The following is a 19,199-nucleotide window of genomic DNA, read 5'->3' on the forward strand; positions in this document are numbered from 1 at the left end:
AGAATATGCAAATTTCTTCCCTCTTTGAAGTTGCTGATGATAACAATAGCAATAGTTAGCATTTATATATAGAGAGCCTCTATTTCAGGTACTGTACTAAGCACTTACTTATCAAATATTATTTCATTTGATCCTCACAATCACCTTGGGAGGTATGTAATCTTATTCCCATTTTTATACTTGTGGAAATTGAGGTACACAGAGGCTAAGTGATGTCCCAAGGTCACAAAGATAATAAGTATCTAAGGCTGGTTTTGACCATATAATCAGAAGATGGGACACATTGGAAAAGACCCTGATTTGGGGAAAGATTGAAGGTAAAAGGAAAAGCACATAGAGGATGAGATGAATAGATGATGTCACAGAAACAACAAACTTGAAAATGGTCAGACTGGAAGAGACAGTGGAGGATAGAAAGGCCTACTATTCTGTGAAGTCAAAAAGAGTTGGACAAGACTGAAAGAGTACCAAAACAACTTTCTGACTTCAGGGCCAGTGCTGATCCTTTATGTTGCACAACAACCACAAGGTGACTACATGTGTAAAATGCTATAGTCAGGGGCGGCTAGGTGGCACAGTGGATAAAGCACTGGCCCTGGAGTCAGGAGTACCTGGGTTCAAATCTGGTCTCAAACACCTTATAATTACCTAGCTGTGTGGCCTCGGGCAAGCCACTTAACCCCATTTGCCTTGTAAAAACCTAAAAGTACACATGGATGATGTGCTGCTTGGTTTTCCTAAACTCCTCTTCTACTTCTTATTTTCCCCTGTTTTGAAAGATTTTATTTATTTTGAATTTTACAAGAGATAGCAAGATCAGACAATAAGATATCAGGTTTTTTTTCCTAAACTAAAGGCAATAGTCCTTGGTCTTTGTTCAAATTCCACATTTCTTTCTCTGGATACAGATGGCATTCTCCATCACAGACAGCCCCACATTGTCCCTGATTGTTGCACTGATGGAATGAACAAGCCCATCAAATTTGATCATCACCCCCATGTTGCTGTCTTCTTCCATTTCTTAAAAACAAAACCCTATTTGTTACCTGTTCATTTGATAAGTAGGTAAAGAAGGGATTCTAGTTGTGAAAATGGATGTAAATGAAAACAACGAATTCCAAAAACTGAACTAAGGACCAAGGACTTAAAGAAGAGAAAGATAGTCCCTGACTCAGGTGACTTGCAATCTATTGAGAGAATATCATACAAAAGAAACAACAAAAGAGAGTACCCAACTTAAAGATCTAATACCGGTGGAATCTGATCAGAACTTTTATATCTGTTTAGAGCTTCCAAGGTCATTCAGACTAATGCCTTCACTTTAGAAATGAAGGTATACACCTGGAGTCATAGGGATATTAAGTATTAGAATCAGAATTTGAATTCATAGGCTCTGAAGTAAGTACTAGGGCCATTTCCACTGCCCAGCACCTCCTTTGTCTTTGATAGAAGTGAGGGCCAGTTTTCATTTGGCTTTTGTCTTCCCAATGCTTACAGCACAGGGACATCCATGCAGCAGGTGATTAATTAATACTCATTTTATTGAATTGGATTGGAAGAACGTCCTTTCTAGTATTTAGATTCAGAGATAATTTAAACCATGTGTTGAGAGGTTAAAAGTGAATGCCTTCTAGATCAATACCCATAACTTTTGAGAATTCTTAGGTGATATTTTAAAGCTCTTCGTTTGAAATCTGGTCATATTTAGGGCTATTACAAACTGCATTAGAGTGGGTTCAACTGTCTCCCTCTCCTATTCCCATGCTATAACAAAGATCCAATCACCCAATATTTTTAGCTTACTGAGGTTTGTGAAACAAATGGCAAGAAGAAATATTTCCTGATTCTGATAGATTTTAAAAACACACATACATAGCATAGAGAAAGATTCAGAAAATAGCAAATCAGACTTTGAGTCATGAAACCCTGAGTTGAAAGTTTGCCTGCTTTCCCTCAAAAGAACCTCCCCTTTTCTAGTCTTTGAACACTATCTTAACTTCCTTGATGATAGAAGAGAGGGGTTTTTTTGCAAGGCAATGGGGTCAAATGGCTTGCCCAAGAACACACAGCTAGATAATTATTAAGTGTTTGAGGTGAGGTCAGATTTGAACTCAGGTACTCCTGACTCCAGAGCCAGTGCTCTATCCACAGCACCACCTAGCCGCCCCAGAAGAGAGTTTTTACTGAGAATCAGAAATAGACCAAGCACAACTTCTTATCATTTGAATATACTCAGATACTTACTAGCTGTGTGATCCTTAGTAAACCACTTAATCCTGTTAGGCCTCAGTTTCTTCATCAGTAGAACAAGTTGGAGAATGACATGGCAAAGAACTCTAATACCTTTGCCAATAAAATCCCAAATATGCTCAGAAAGAGTCAGACATGACTGAATAATGTCAACAATGGTCAAGGAAAAGTTGTGCTTACTATTTTTGAAGGTCTAATTATTTTCATAACTATTGATTCTAAGCTTTCACCTGAGTTCAAAAGCTCTGCAGGAAATGACAGGTTTTGAGGCACATGGGTTTTCATGATCTTTATTAAATATAATCCCAACATATTCACTAACAACCTTGAATACAAGATTTCTAGAGAGGGAGATCAAGCCATTTCATAATCTGAGCAATTCTAATAGTGTTGGGCATTTGGCTAAGCACTTTACCAAAATTATCTCCTTTTGATCCTCATAGTACTCTGAGAGGTATGATTATGAAACCCAGCTTTCTTCTGAGGAAACTGAGGAAGAGATTAAATGTGCCATCTAACTACCTCAGGTTTGTTTAGTTGAGAGAGGTTCCAGTTTGGAGCTAGGAGTTTGAATTGAAGTGCAGTAGTGGACAACTCTTAAGATTTTCTCTACCAACCCACAGGCAGGTTTTGCTTTCCTTCAGGGGAAGGGTTTATCTTTACTGCCTGAAAGCACAGATCCTTGGAATATTCTTTTATCAGGAGATGTTTGAAATAAATAAAATAATTGAAACAAATGGCTTTGGAATGTTGGCTGTTCTCAGTTTACTGCTGCATGGTTGTTTGAGGGGCATCTAAGCATCATTGTCTTTGTTGAAACTTTGGTTCAGTCAGGCCACAACTTCAAACATGTCAGAACTACAGTCATAACTTGGTAATCAAATACTCTGAATCATTTATAATTATAGAATAAGTATATTTTGGAAAAATGTCATCAGAAGTTTATGCCTGTTTAGAATTTTTAAATATTTAGGAGTTTTCAGCAGGTACAGAGCACAGAAACCGTTGTAATTCACTGCCGCTATGTCAGTTTTCAGAGGAAAAATTGATACTACCAGGAAGCTTTCAGTGTTAAAATAGCATGAACTTGGGATGGTTATTTTTTTTTAATACTCCTACTATTAGAGGTAGATAAAATTGTTCCTCCGAGTCCATTGAGATGTTCTGTTGGAGAAGTCTATGGATTTGGGAAGTAAATAGCAAATTAGACTCCACTGCTCTTTTTGTTAGTATTCTTTTGTTACTACTCTTCTTCGTGATTTCTGTCACAGACCTTTTATCCTTTGAATGCTGGTACAGTTGTTACTATGAAAATAATATATCTGTAGGTAGATGGATGAATGAGTAGATGAGTGGATGGATGGATGGATGGATGGCTAGATAGAATGTGTCTCCATAAGGGAAGAATGAGAGCTCTATAGATCATATCTTATGGAATACATTTCTTATTTCAGTTACTTAGCCATTCTCTTGATGGTAGCCTAAAAAATCAGGCTCCTTTGGTATATTACAGGGTGAGAATTGGTAGTGTTAGCTGTCAACCACACTGAGTTGCTTCCTGACTATTATTACCATGGGGTTGTTCTGGAGGATGAGGTTAGCTGTGAGGGCTCAGAGGAATGGGGTTATTTCACAGAACTACATTGAGCTCCTCTGGGTAGACTACTTTTCCTCCATATAAAAGCATTTTATTAAAATTAAAGGTATTTTTCTAAACTGTTCATCTACTTAATAGTACGAATGTGGGACTGTCCATGGTAGCCTTTTTCTAATGGCCAGACTAGAGTCAAGTAACACTAGTGTTCTCCCTGAATGAACCTTATTAGAGTGGTAGGAAGGAGTGGAAACTGCAGGCAGCAGGCAGGAAGAAGTTGCCTACTGCAAAGCTTCCCTCTCTAGGGATGGATCAAATAGCAGACTTTGCTAAGCCTTTGGTTCAGCCCATGAGGTCCCACCTCCATCCCCTCCCAACCGGAGCTTTGTTAGATGGAGGACATTGATCGCTGCTTTTTCCTGACCTAACCTTGGCTCAAAGGAAAAGAACAACTATGACTGAGGGAAAGCGAGGTTGTTGGGGCGGGAGTTTGGAAGGGGGAAAGGAAAGAGAGTGAAAAGGAGGAAGGGGAGTGGGGGAGGGATGAAAACTGAGCAGAACTGCTGCCTGCCTGCTTGGCTTTGATTCGATGGCCTTTATTTCTTCTAATTGGATAAAATAGGAAGTCACTGGCACTGGTAGTCCTGTGTTGCTGGGTATTCTGATTTAACTCAACGAGAGAGAGAGAGAGAGAGAGAGAGAGAGAGAGAGAGAGAGAGAGATGGAGTGGTGGATGGGAGAGAGGGGAGGAGGGGGCAGCTAGAAGAGGACAGAGAGACTAGATGGCAAGGAGAAAGGGACTGTGAAGAAGGCAGGCAGGCAGTGGAGAGCCCGAAGTGCCTGTGTAGTGGTGGCTCCCTCCAGAAGGACAAAGAGGAGTGTGGTGCGCGCGGCGGGTGGGGGGCGGGGCAGGGAGGCACCCAGCCCTCCTGGCCCCAGCCCTCCTCGTTTTAGGCCAGCAGCGCTGCGATGCCGCCGGTTGCAGGGCTGCGCGGAGAGCAGGCACCTGCTGCTAGCTAGGCTCATGCTTCAGCCCCTCGCTGTCGCTGTCCACTGCTGAAACAGAGCAGGATGCTGGTACCGCTGCCGGAGCTGCCTTTGCCTCCTTCGCCTCCTTCGCCTTCGCCGCCGACGCCTCCTCTGCCGCTGACGCTCCTGCTGCCGCTGCCGCTGCCGCTGCCGCTTCTTCTTTGCCGGCGGCCGCTCCTCTCCTCGCTCTCCCTTTTCCTCAAAGGCAGTTCTTTTCCTGCGCTCAGCGGCCCTCAGCCTCAGATGGTCCAGGTGAGAGCCCGGGCTTTGGCAGTGGGCTACTGGTTTACTTAATTGCCCAGCGCCTGGAGACTCTCTGGCTTTGCTTTCTCTTTCTTCCCCCTTGATTTTAGCTTTGCCCTGTTTCAGAATAGAGCCAGAATGCTCCGAAGTATTTACAGAAACTAGCAAAGTGGTCCAGGCGCAGACACTGGATAATTGCTTAATCACTTTCCTTTCCTAGTTGTCGGAAGAGTTTTTGCTTTTCTACCCCCCCCCCCCCATTTTCTCCTCAACTCCTGATTTGGATCATGGTCTTGGCCAAAGACAACCTATTGATTTTCCCCTCTAAGATGCTGTCTCATTTTGTTGGGGGGGGCCCTGCCTGGTGGTGAAAGTCCAGGCCTCTTGGAAGTGAGCCTGTAGAGACGGGAGCTTCAGTCATGTCGGAGAGAGCTGCAGAGAGTTGTCCCAGCCCCTCCTCTGAGCTGAGTCCAGATCCTTCTCTGGATGGGCTCCCCACAGTCGAGACCATGTCCGGGGCCCAGGCCGAGGATGGGGGAGAAGGGGCCATTGTGGGCCTGGCCATCCCCTGCTGTGTCTGCCTGGAGGCTGAGCGTCTGCGGGGTTGCCTCAACTCTGAGAAGATCTGCATTGTGCCCATCTTGGCCTGCCTGGTCAGCCTCTGCCTCTGCATTGCTGGCCTCAAATGGGTGTTTGTGGACAAAATATTTGAGTATGACACCCCTACTCACCTGGACCCAGGGAGGATAGGCCAGGACCCTTTTACTGCTGTGGATCCTACTGCTGCCTCCACCATCTGGGACCCTTCAGAGGTTTACCCCTCACCTTCTTTCCCTGGGGCCCATGGGGAAGCCAAAGGCCAAGTAGAGGGTATTACAATACAGGGTGGCAGCTCCCGAGTGCCCTCTGACCCTTTGGTCCCACCATCCCCACAGAACCCCTCCTTTGCCTTCTCTCTGCTGCCTTCTGCTGCACCCTCCTTCCCTTCACCCACTCAGGACTCTGAGGGGAGAGTACTGATGACAGCATCACAGCCACCGACCACAGAAACAAATCTCCAAAGTGCTCCAAAAGTTTGTAAGTAAGAAATGAAAATAAGAGGAGGGGGGGGAGAGAGAGAGAGAGAGAGAGAGAGAGAGAGAGAGAGAGAGCGAGCGAGCACTGAATGGAGGGGAACAGAAATTTTTTCACAGCAAATAATTAGCTCTTTTCTTCTACATTTTAAATTGGATTGGATTTTCATGATGCCTTGGTTGTTACTGAAGAGTTATTGGGGGCATTTTGGGGAAAAAAAAAACCATTTTGTGAACCAAAGCTGGGAGGGCTGTGTGATCAGAGATTCTATCTTGTCAGGAGGAGAGTCTAAGTGTCACTGTGGGATGTGAAGCATACCTAATAGAGAAGGACTACCCCCTGAGTTATGTGGGATAACGGGGTTCCTTTTATGTTCTAGAGTAGATGCTCCATGTTGCTGAACTGGCCTGAATGTTCAGTGAGCAGGCATCTCTTCCATGTTTCCTCTTTCCCTAGTGCTGGTTTTCTCCCCCTTCCATTCAGTTCTCTGGAACCTATTCCTAGTCAACAGTCCTCTACCCTCATTGTCCTTCTCATTAGGGACCTGTTCTATCCCCTCTCCACCCCACCCCACCCATCTCAGTAAAGATTGTCCTCTTGGTTCTGGTTGCTGATTCCTCTTGTTAACTTCATCAAGTTGCTTGGCCTCTCCACTTCCCAGGCTCCTTGCTGTCTCTAACCTGTACTTTGGCAGCTTTTGCTTTGGAACAGCTCTTGAATACTCAGGATACTGCAGAATTCTGTCAGAGTGCTTTTTCTATTTAGGTCAGTCTTATGTGATCAAATATTTTGGGAGCTGCTTTGACAGCCATTTGGCTCTAGTCCATTTGCAGGATATCTAGTTTTTTTGGGAGATGTGGTCTTTTAACCTGTACCTTGATTGCCCCAGACTAGTGTAATTAGTGTAATAGGCTCTGAACCAAGGATGCTGCTGTCCAGCTGCTGAGTAGGCCCACTGGCAAAAGAGGAAAGGTACACAAGAATGAAATCCTGTGAAGTCACTTGGTTCTAAACTTTTGCTTTAAAAGTAGTTTCCAGAAAGCTTCTGAATGCATCTCTTGTCTTTTATTTCTGTCTTGGAGATTCACCCTCTTTGGGATGGATAGGTAGAGAAAAAGGGAAAAAATCATTACATCTCTAAATCTAGTGCTTAGATTATTCCCTTTATTTTTTTTTCTTTTCAGGAAGAAAGGGAAATATTATTATGAAACCCTTCCTTCCCTTATACCAAACATCAGGGAGTTAAAAAAAAAGCATCTCTGTCCCTCTTCACATACATGCCCTCAGGATTTTATTCAGTGTGAGACAGAGCTGCATCAACCCAGGAGAACTTAGTTTGGCTCTTATGAAGTCTCTTTTATACTCACTTTACCAATACCCATTCCAGTAAGAGGCAAATCTCCTGAAAGGTTTGTTTTGCAGGTACCACTGGGAAAGCAAGTCTTTTTCTGCAGTCACTACTTTATAACTCCCTCAGTTCCCCAGAGCACCATTAAAGGGGTGAAAGACATCACGGCATCCTCGGCCTCTCCCACCTGGCCACCAGATGCGACAGGCTTGCCTGGAATAAGCAGAGTAGAGTGTGCAGATCCCAAGGCAGTCACAGTTCCGCATGGGCGGCAAGGTTACTCCTTTGTCTGATATGAAATATGATGCTTCAATGAAAAGATAGGACACCTTTCTGCTTGGCTAGACTGACTTAGGGGTCAGGAAGCAAAAATATGTTCCTTGGAAGGACCCTCTGTAATGTAGAATACTGAGATTTGTCCATTTTTAAAAATACTTGATTGGTGAAGACCATGCCAAAGTACATAATAAAAGATAAAGACATTTATTGAAGACTAATTTCCTCCCATGAAGTGTCATAACTTATTCTACATCTCATATAGTTTTTATTTGAAGATGGGGTTTTATCCCATTCTTATTCATTGAGGGAATCTATGAATGATCCTAGGGTCCACAACTGGACTAATTATTGCAAAGTTATATCATTCTCTTTTAAATTTGGGCAAGAGCCTGAAAGTGATGGCTGGGAAATAATTTATCAAGAATTATAATGTGCCTACTATGTGTTAGGTGTTCTGAGAAATGGTAGTGATGCAAAGGTAAGGAAATGAAATAATCCCTGCTCCAAAGGAACTCATTTACCTAGGGGAAAGAACTTATTCACAGAGGCATAAACACACATGCATATATAAAATGTCTTTATTAATATTTACATCTATAGAGGCACACACAAATTTATGAGTGAATATAGGTATATAGACATGCACATATACACATACTTATATATTTATATCCCCATAGTACCCTTATGAAGAATTTACTAACAGATTAGGGGAGGGCAGGTTCAGAAAAAGCTTAATGTGGAAAGTGGCATTTGAAATAAAAATTTTTTAAATTTTAAAAAGGTTTTATTGATTTTGAGTTTTACAACTTTCTTCCCAATCTTGCTTCCCTACCCCCCCACCCCCACCCCCACCCACACAGAAGCCAGTTTGTACATAAAACTTTAATTTAAAAAAAATATAACCATACAGAATAGTTGCTTGAATTTCCCAGGTAAAGGATATGATGACAGCTACTCTCCTGGATACTGTACTCTCAGTTTGGAGAGTTCCTTTTCCATCTTTTTATAATATTTCTTTGTTTAGGGTTTTTTTACAAGGCAAATGGGGTTAAGTGGCTTGCCCAAGGCCACACAGCTAGGTGGTTATTAAGGGTCTGAGACTGGATTTGAACCCAGGTACTCCTGACTCCAGGGCCAGTGCTTTATCCACTGCGCCACCTAGCCACCCCTTTTTATAATATTTCTTAAGAGATAACTGGTTAAAAAGTCATCTCTTTTCCCTTTGGGGGGTGGGAGAAAGGGGGTGGGTGTTGTGCTGGACCAGCTTTCTTTTCAGGAAGTAGGTGCTAGTCAATTCTTGCTTGTGTTAATGTTTGTTTACTCACTATTGAGAACATCATCCAAAGTGAAGTTGAACATGCCCTTTCTGTATTTCATCACCTCTTCTCTTTCTATCTGAGAAAGCCTTGTTTATTTACAGCCAGGAGAGGTGTATATCCTTTTAACTGAGATATTTTTGGCTAGAAGCGAGTCACAGGCATCATGGTTCAGAGTGAACGATTGCTCAGAAAAGCAGCTGGCGGTGAATTTCAGAACACTTCTTTCCCCTCTCATTGCTTTTTCTCTTTGCCTCAGCATATTCTCTTCAGAGCTATTGCTGTCAAGGTCACCGTGTGTCGGAGGCTAATTGATTCGTCTTTATCCTGGAGACGGAGAGAAGAGAAGAGAGACAATCCCAGTAATTGTGTCTGCTATATTAGCCCCCAGACCAATCTACCTTCTCTGATGGGTTGGATTATATCAATATTGGAATTACTCCTTTCTTGCTTTGACTCGGCTTCCCATTCTAAATTACAAGCTTTTCCCAGTTTTCTTACAACAGAAGGCAAACTAGAGCTTTTCAATTTACTCTCATGCAAAGCAGACTTGCCAACCTCTCTAAGGTAGATGCTTCCCTTTACCAAGCTCCTATAATATCATACTTCCATCAGATTAGATGGTGTAGATATACAGAGCTCATGAATACTAATACAAAACCAGAATAGAGATAGGCTTTTCTTCTCCTTCAGGGACAATTTCTGCATATGAGGTCAGTTCCCTAATGGCTATGTTTCTACACTGCACTAATGGTCACATAGCCAGGATAATTGTGGATCTTTCCTTTTTCTAACAACCAGGCAGCATTTGACTCATTCATCTCTTCCTCTGTCAGGACCTCCACACCATTCTTTCTAGCCTTTGAAATAGAAAGCGCTGAGACTTCTGGGATCTTTGGAGCTTGTGGGGTGGGTTGGGGGTAAATCAGAGTGATAAGCAGAGTTAGAGAGGCATATTGTAGTGAGAAACTTTTGATGCCTCCTTAAGAAAAGTATCTCTATGTCATGAATTTCAGATCCCCTTCCTTTTCCTGTACATGCCCTACCCTCTGCCTTCTTTTCAGGCCACACTCATGCACTATTTCTTTCTTTGGACACTCAGCTCTTCCTTTGATTTTCATCTTCTCCTTAAATCCTTCCCTGGTGCTCCCTCTGCCACCCCCATCAATGGGTTCTTTTCTTCTACCAATTCTTTATATTTATCTCATGCATACATCACAATATTTTCTACTCTTCCTTCTCCCATTAATTAGAAGTTCCCTGTGATGAGGGGTCTTTCAGCCTTCAGCATAAGAATTTGAATGTGCTCAGTTCTTAGAAATTGTTCAATGAGTGAGGATCTTGGTCTTTTTTTCCTTTAGGCAATTTGGTAGAGTCTGAGCCTGAAGTCAGGAAGATCTGAGTTCAAATTTGGCTTCATACTTTTACCAGCTCTGTGACCCTGGGCAAGTCATTTAATCTTTGTCTGCCTTGGTTTCCTTCACTATAGAATGGCGAAAATAATATCTCTCAGGGATGTAGTAAGGAACTAATGAGATAATATTAATAATCACAGTGGACTGCAGTAGGGGCTTAATAAATGTTCTTTCTCCCCCTTCTCCTTTTTTTCCTATGGGTTTCTTAGGTTCTCTTCATAGTAATATTTATGATATAAGTGTATTTTGGTTCTCACCCTAGGCTGTGTTTTTTTAACCTAACTGACCCCAACTTTGACACTAGGAAAGGCTCTGGAATGAAAGACAGAAGACTCCAGATTCCTATTCAAGTTCTCATTTTCCCTGGCTATGCAACTGTAGGTAGCTTGCAGCCTGCCAGTGTTTCTGATTTCACTTCTGTGGAAAAAGGATCATAATCATTGCATTTTTTTCTCTCATGGTATGGTCATGATGAGATTTCTTTATGAAATGCAAAAAGTTACAGAAATGGAAGCCAGATTGAGACATTCACTGCTATCAGCTTCCCTCTTTCAGCTCTTATTGAAGGATGTGTGATGAGAAATAGAGTGGGCACTTTTGACTCCATTTATATATCAGACTGAACTCACCAGAGTTAGGGGCACATAAGGCAATGGGCATGGGAGCCCAGCTTCTATAAAGAGAATCCATAACCTAAATCTCACAGGTCTTTGCTCAGTTGCACCCAAAATTTGGAGTGAATTATTGGGGTCATTGGCAGCAGAGCATTTTTTACAATTTCCTGGTCTGAGTTTTGAAAAAGTGATGAGGAAGCAATGCTTTCCTCTAAAAGGGTAATTTGTCACAAATGTTTCTCTAAGTATCTGAAATTTATGCTAAGGATGCTTGGATGCTGTAGATACTGTCTTGTATAACCAGTCAGTTTGCAAAGGACTCATCTATTTCTCTTTCTCCCCACTAACAACCATCCTCTAAGATCCTTAGGACTGTGATTATTAAACCACTTTTACAAATGAGAAAACTGATGTCCAGTGAGAATTATTTCTTCACATCTAATCCAAGACAAATCAGTACATATATGTCAGGAGCCTGCTCCTTGCAAGATACTGTGATAGGTACTTGGAGGCGGAAAGATAAGTTAAAAAGCCCCACGCTTTCTGTCTTTATGGACCTTTAATTCTCTTGAGGGAATATACCATGTGCAGAAGTCATATGGCTAATGAGTGATAGAGACAATGCTAGGAATCAGGTCTCCAGACTTGGACCAGCTCTGTGCTTTTTCCAGGAAATCACACTGACTCTCAGAAAAGGGCCCCAGTCCCTGCTTCAAAGAAAGACCATGTCCTTCTTGGCTGTCTCTCTCATTGTGGCAACTGCTTAATTGTTGGAAGGATATTTTAGAGAGTATTTCAAAAAGTGAAAGACTTCTAATTATTTTTTCTACAGAAGACAGTAGGGAAAATTTTCATTCTACCCATAAACATAATCTTTAAGAATCCTGATTTTTTAATTTTAGAGAAATGAACTCATTGGACATGCCTGGGTCTCCTTAATCAATTTCAGTTCTACAATGATGGAAGAGGTTTTTTTTTCCAGAATGTTTCACTTATAATAAGGCCAGTATTTGGAATATCATTTACCAGAGGGAATGACTATATAGAGTAAAGTCTTTAAGGATGGAATCACCTCTGTTATAATAAAAATATGGTTTTGTAAATCTCATTGCTGAGGTAGCCTGAGAAGTATGTGGTTTAAGATGGAGTATATTCAGAGACTTCTGTGAGAATGAATATTTTTCTTTTATCTTTAAAAACTAATTATTGTATTAGGGTCAAGATTTTTCCCCATTCAGTATGGGAAGTCTTTCTTAGAGATTTACTCAGGTCAAGTTCTAATAAGGCAGTAAAATAAATTCTAAGTATGGGTTAAAAGGTATATTCCAGCTTATTTGCTCAGATTGGTCTGGGGAAGGGTTTGTTCTCCCTATGATCAAGTAAGGGGATAAGGAAATTCATCTATCTTTGACTGACCTAAATCATGCATGCTAGTGATCCTGTGGAGACACCAAGAGTTGGCCAATGCCTAAAGTTATGGGATGAGGAAGACTGAGGGGTAAGGATGCAGGAGGAGGTAGCCCAACTTCCATTGTATTAACCAATTGGAGCTGAATGCCATCACCCAACCATCTTTTAGTGTCTTTGTTCTAAGATAGATGGCCAGATGACCATTCTTTTATGAATATTCTGATAGATTTATTGATAAAATGATTAAATTTTCCAGAAACTATGTCTCTTAAATTATTTATCCATATTCTTTTTCTAAGACAGAAAGATGCCACTGGACTTTGTAGCTTTGAATAAATGATAATGAAAGAGTTTTTCATCTTTCATCAAAAAAAGACAGGGGAAGAGAAATGAAGATAGGTTCTGTGTAAATTCATGTCTTACTACTCTTCCTTTGGGACATTGTTAGAGTTTTCCTAATTGGTGCCTATAAATGTCCAGCCATGGGGGATTTGATTTTATATACTTCATTGCCTCGAAACTTTATGAGTAGCTCTAGCCAGGTCAATGAGTCCATCAGTTTTCTCATCTCTACAATGGGGATAATAAGCTATAAATCACTTTCTTCACATTTCTCATATTGATCTACCACAACTCCAAGGGCAAGTGCTTTTTATTTTTTTAAATTTAAAGTTCTACAGAAATGGAATTGTTTAGTAAGAAAAACACATTTTTTAGTCAATTTTATTTTAAACTTGATACTTAATTTTGTGTCTATGACTGCTTTGTTATTTTCTGTGGACCTTCAGAAAGGCCCTAAAAAATTTACTTGTAGTGGTGGTGAAGAGAACATTCCTGTGAAGAAGGCAGTCAGGTGCTACAGTCTTCTCAGCTGGCACCTCCCCTCTTCGCCTAAGGCCAATGACCATGTGGGATAAAGACAACATCTTACTTTACCATTCAGCCTTCTCCATTTCCTCCTTTATTCACTCCTGCCTTCCATATTTTTTTAGGCTTCATTCCACTTCTCATTCTGAGTCCAAGCACATATACTCCCCTTTCTTCCCATTTTATCCTAGAGTCAACTCCTATGACAGATTCTTAAGAGTGTAAGAACTGTAATGTATCTGAAAGATCACTTTATTCGATCCTCCCTACTCCATTTGTACAGATGAAGGAATTGAATCCTGGAAACTTGACTTTTATTCCAAGATACCAGAGATTCTAGATGTTACCTATGTATGTGGTTTCATAGTGAAGAGATGGGAGGAAGGTAAAAGGGAGATCATAACCACAGTTAGACCCATGTCAACCTGTCACCTCTTAATTTGTGTTTGACTCTTGCTATTGATGCTTAGAATATTGTCTTTTCAGACAGAGTTACTCAACTGATCCACCAATGGGCATACTATGTACTAGATAGATCTTATCTAGAGTTTAATAAAGCATTGGATTGATTATTCCATTCTAATTCCATGGGGGGCCAGATGAGAGAAGGGGACTGGATGATAATAACTGAGATGAATTTGGAATTGCTTTGAATAGCCTCTCTTCAAGAGGACATGTTAATAGTTCAACATCAAATCAAAAGGAGTCCTATAGCAGATATGTATCTAGTGTCCTTTGCTAGCAGTTTTACCTTTTTATCATTGACTTGGATAAAGAAACCCTATGTTGCTCATCATATGTGCAGATAGTACACAGCAGAGATGGAAGCCTAGCATCCTACAGGATAGAGGCAGAGTCCAAACAAATCTTGACCAGCTAAAACAAACAAATTTGTTTATGCAAATAAGATGAAATTCAATAAATATAAATGAATAGTTTCATACCTATGCACAAAAAGAAATAATTTCCCTATGAATAGGTTGAGTGAGGCATGGCTAGAAAGCAGCTTATTTGAAAAAGTTCTGATCTGAAAAAGTTGAAGTGAAGTAGATGCTCCATATCATATGAGTCAATAATTGAATCTCCTGTGATCCTGGAAGAAAGCAATGATGATTCTTTTGTATTCCAACTTGGTCAGACAATCCTGGGAGTATTGGAATCAGTTTGGGTTGCCATTGTTTAAGAGGGCCACAAGTATAGTAAAAGGATTGGGAGTGCTTGTCATATGATGATTATCTTAACTTATTGGAGGCATTTAACCTTGAGAAGAAAAAGTCACAAGTGGGGAATAGTTAAAGACAGTCTTGTATCACAGGGATTAGGCTTGTTTTCTTTAGTCCAAGAGAGCAGAATGAAGAGCACAAAAATGAAAATTGCAAGGAAGAAAATTTGAACTTAATGATGAAGTATGTGTGTGGGAAATGCCAACAACATCCCAAATTTTTGAGCTGTCCAAAAGTGGAATTGGCTACCTTCAGTGATGGTGCCTCTTAATCTTGTGGGGTCTTCAAGCATTGACTAGATGGTGATTTGTTAGGTCAAATATAGGCATGACTGCCAATTCAAGCTTGAACACCCAACTCTGAATTGGGTGATTTTAAAGTTTTATAACTTGCTTCCTGAGTTTATGCATTGAGGACTTTGGCATCTCAGGAAAATATCATTTTAAAAATGACCTGCTATAAAAAGTAGCAAACTGATATATACCTTAATTTTCACTTCCCTTCCTGGGTGAAAACTACATTTGATTCTGAAAGTGTGAAATCTCAAATCCAGTGGTACTTGGGCTCCCTAAACATTAAATCTTAAGGATGGTTATCAGAGTTGAGCTCAGTCCTTATTGGAACTACTCCAAAAGATTGGAATTTTATAGCTTTGCCTATCAAATCACTCTGAATTAATACTTCAAAGGGAGAAGAAATAGGATAATGTGTAATGCCATACTTAGTACATTTATACAGAAAGAATGCTACTCCCATTTCCTTAGTTTTCAGTGACTGGGGGAGGAGGGGGAGGAGAATAATTCAGTCATAGTAGAAAAACCATTGCTCTTAAATATTCTTCATTGAGTTGCTATGGTTGGCTTAGGGGTGGATCAGTACCATGAACCCTGTGACTATGGTCTGCATGCATTTAACATGCTATCTGAAATGGTCCATGTAGTTCAAGAGGCAAAATCTGTGATGGAAGAGTATAACATAAAGTGAAGTGTTTCTTTAGTCAATGCAGAGAATCACATTGGTCTGAAATGATTAAAAATTATGTTTCTTATTAGTCTTGAATAAGTCATTGGATAGTATGCCTAATAGGACCAGATATGCAGTATCGCTTGTGTATCCAGAAGAGTGCATTTAAAAACCAGGTGTCCATTTGACTTTTAAAAAAGAACTATTTAAAAAAACATGCAATTAGCTAAAATCAAGGAGCTTGAAGAGTGATAAAGTCATCACATTAAACAATTCAGGCTCCAACAGAGAAACAATTGTGATTTGATTAACCATCACAATGATAGGAGGGACACACACATTGAATGGCATCTGTTTCTGATGCATCTTGGATTCACTTCTAGTGAGTGGTGGGTTGCCAAATTAAAAAAAAGTCTCATACTCCTGGCAAAATAACAAAAGTGTTTTAAAAGCAAAATATCATGGATTCAAAAATAATGCTTGTGAATTTTTATAGCAGATATAAAATGAATAGAGAAAATCTTAAAAAATTTGTCAAGTAATGTCATCCCAGTGTCATCAGTGCCATCCCCAATACATATTTATTCATAAGCTAACCACTTCATTTCATTTTATCAATTAATTGTTCTTAGTTCTTTTTACTTTAACACATCATTTCTAGATACATCCTGAATATCCAGCAAATAAGCCTTCTTCTGTGATGGGAAAAAAACTCCTACCCAATTTAAGCAAGACATAGTAGTTTTTGAAATATATGTAACATTCTCTATATATTGTCCCCCATATCTTGCAGGGCATGAGGAAGTTATATGTTCTCATCTTTTCTCTAGGAAAGATTAGTCTTTGCCATTAGAAAGCAATTACTTTCATTTTAATATTTTTTCATGAATACCATCTTAGTCATTGTGCAATTATCCTGGTTCTGCATATTATACTTTGCATCAATTAAGATGTCATTTTTTCTGAATTCCTCATTTGTTGATTCATACAGTAAAATGCTATTCCATTTTTTTTTGTGTGTGATGCTATATTTATTTAATCATCCTACATTTAATGGACACTCACTTAATTTCCAGGGTTTTGCTACCAGAAAAATGCTGCTATAAATATTTGTGTATGAGTATATTTATAGAGCCATTCTTGGGATGGCCTAAAAATCTCATTAGGTTACATATCTATTCAAATCACAATTCTTGCCCCAATTCTAAAACATTTGACAATCTTATTTCCCACTAAATAAGTCACTTGTGATATTGTTAAATTGGAAAATAAATTCATCTAAAACTTTTTAAACAACTCTTTTAAAGTCATTCTTTCATCAAAATCATATCATGATATGAGGAAAATATGACCATAGGAACATTAATTTAGAGGGGGAAGAGGCTTAGGGGGCCAAAGAATCCTTTTACAGTTGAGGAAACTTAAATGACTTAGATTCATGAAAAGCTGACCCAACAATGTCGATATACCAGAAGATCCTAAGAACTTCAAATATTTTGAATGTGGGTCCAGTAATGGATTTTGTAATTTTTTTTTAGTTTTTTTTCCAAGGCAATGGGGTTAAGTGGCTTGCTCAGAGTCACCCCTGGATATTGTAATTTCAGCTAAGGAATAGTCCACCAAAGTTGAGTGGCTTATCATCTATTTTCAAGATCCATCGATACTCTCACACTTCACTGACCAATGAATGCAATCTTTTGTCTCTCCAATTCTTTTTTTTGTAAGGCAAATGGAGTTAAATGGCTTGCCCAAGGCCATACAGCTAGGTAATTATTAAGCTTCTGAGGTTGGATTTGAACTCAGGTACTCCTGACTTCAGGGGCAGTGCTCTATCCACTGCACCACTTAGCCATCCCTGTCTCTCCAATTCTTCATACTAGTTTGATCTGATTTCTTTTCTTCAGCACAATTTTCCTTACATTGTAGTTGTGTTAACATCTGTTCATCACTTTGAACAAGGTCTATAGCATAACTTCATTTGACTCTCTAGAGTTTCTTCTAGAGTTTCAGATATCCCCCCATACTTGTTGACATTCTAACTTTGCTTGGATTGTGCCATTATGAATTTAGTGTCCAGTCACTCTAGTTCCCAAGTCTAACTTGGTTAATCCCAGCAGCTTAATTTGTTTGACTGGTGTACATGTGTCTTGGGGACCAGGACTCAGAGTAATATGAGTCTTTTGTTCTTTTGCAAGGCAATGGAGGGTTAGTGACTTGCCCAGAGTCCCACAGCTATGTAACTAATAAGTGTCTGAGGCTGGATTTGAACTCAGATCCTCCTGACTCCAGGGCTGATGTTTTATCCACTGTGCCACCTAGCTTCTCTTGAGGGATGTTTTTATGGAGCCAGGGGTCCCAAAATGATACTTTTCCATTGCTATAGTGTGAATCTAGCATCTTTGGTACAATTTAGTCTGCCCATCTGTACCTCTCTCAGTGAGAGGGGTGCAAATATTATTTTCTAGTGGATTTTGATAGTTTTTAAACATCCTTTCTCTTTCTTGTATTCATTTGAACATTCCCTAGAGGGAGAATCATGGAAAATGAGTAAGAATGTAGTGTCACATAAGCCCTAGATTGAGAGGGGAGGAAGGAATCTTGGATTTCATGGAAAATGAAGAATACATAAAGTATAATCAGAACATGTATCAGGTGAAAGGGAAAACCATTTTAATGATAATGATAGAATGTAACTCATTTCACAGGAATCTTGTACAAAAAGTGCCTCATGATAGCTCTCTGGAAAGATATCTTTATTAGCACTTTTAGAAATTTTTATAAAATAATTTCATATTTGAGATCTCAAAGAATCATAACACAACCTATTTTTTTAAGAAGAATGTTAGGTTAAGCTAGAAAAGAAAAGCAGGTTAACACCTACCCTCCTACCTATTGTAGAGGAGGGAATTAAATGCCTGCCTGAAGTCAGTGTTTTTCTTAGAGGCAGTTCATTCCCTTGAGGTTTCCCTTAGGATGTGCTCTCCAGCTTATGGAGTTCCTGAGATTATGAAAATGCTGCATAGTAGTATGTTTGCTAGAAATCTCTCTTACTGCATAAAGTTATGAAGGGTTTTCATGTGGGGGAGTTTATAGGATCATGTAAGAATAGTCTCCTCTCTCTCTAGGAGGTTGGGACTAAACATTACTAGAAAGAAAAACAAAGAGAAAGGAGAATGAATGATTATGAAGGAGGACTCAATAGGACAGAAGTATGGGGGGAGGAGGGAAATTACTATCCACAAAGTACAGGTTCAAATACTTTATGTGTGAATAAGCAGTTGAACTATCCAGCACATTTAATCATTCATTCAACTCATTTCTAAACAGGGACCAGTATGTCTTTCCATTTTCATCAGAACACTAAATGGAGAGTTAGGATAGCTGTAGGAGTGTGTTCATATTTTCTCTTTATTGTTTCTTCTTTGTTGCTGTTGCTGCTGCTGCTGCTGCTGGTGTGTATGTGTGTGTGTACCATTTGATAACCCATTCAAATTGCAGCAAGAGAGATTCCTACTATATCTCAAAGAGCATTTCAATAATTACCAAGTAAGGGACTGAAGAATGGGAACCT

The 19,199-nt window shown here is 39.9% G+C and overlaps 1 protein-coding gene across 6 annotated transcripts in view; it reads left to right on the forward strand.

The window, feature by feature from the left end:
• NRG1 (neuregulin 1) overlaps nt 1-19,199 on the forward strand; it is an 887,736-nt gene that overhangs the window by 754,329 nt on the left and 114,208 nt on the right. The window lies entirely within an intron of this gene.

Source organism: Macrotis lagotis, chromosome 3 (genome assembly GCF_037893015.1).
Source record: "Macrotis lagotis isolate mMagLag1 chromosome 3, bilby.v1.9.chrom.fasta, whole genome shotgun sequence".
NCBI classification, from domain to species: Eukaryota; Metazoa; Chordata; class Mammalia; order Peramelemorphia; family Peramelidae; genus Macrotis; species Macrotis lagotis.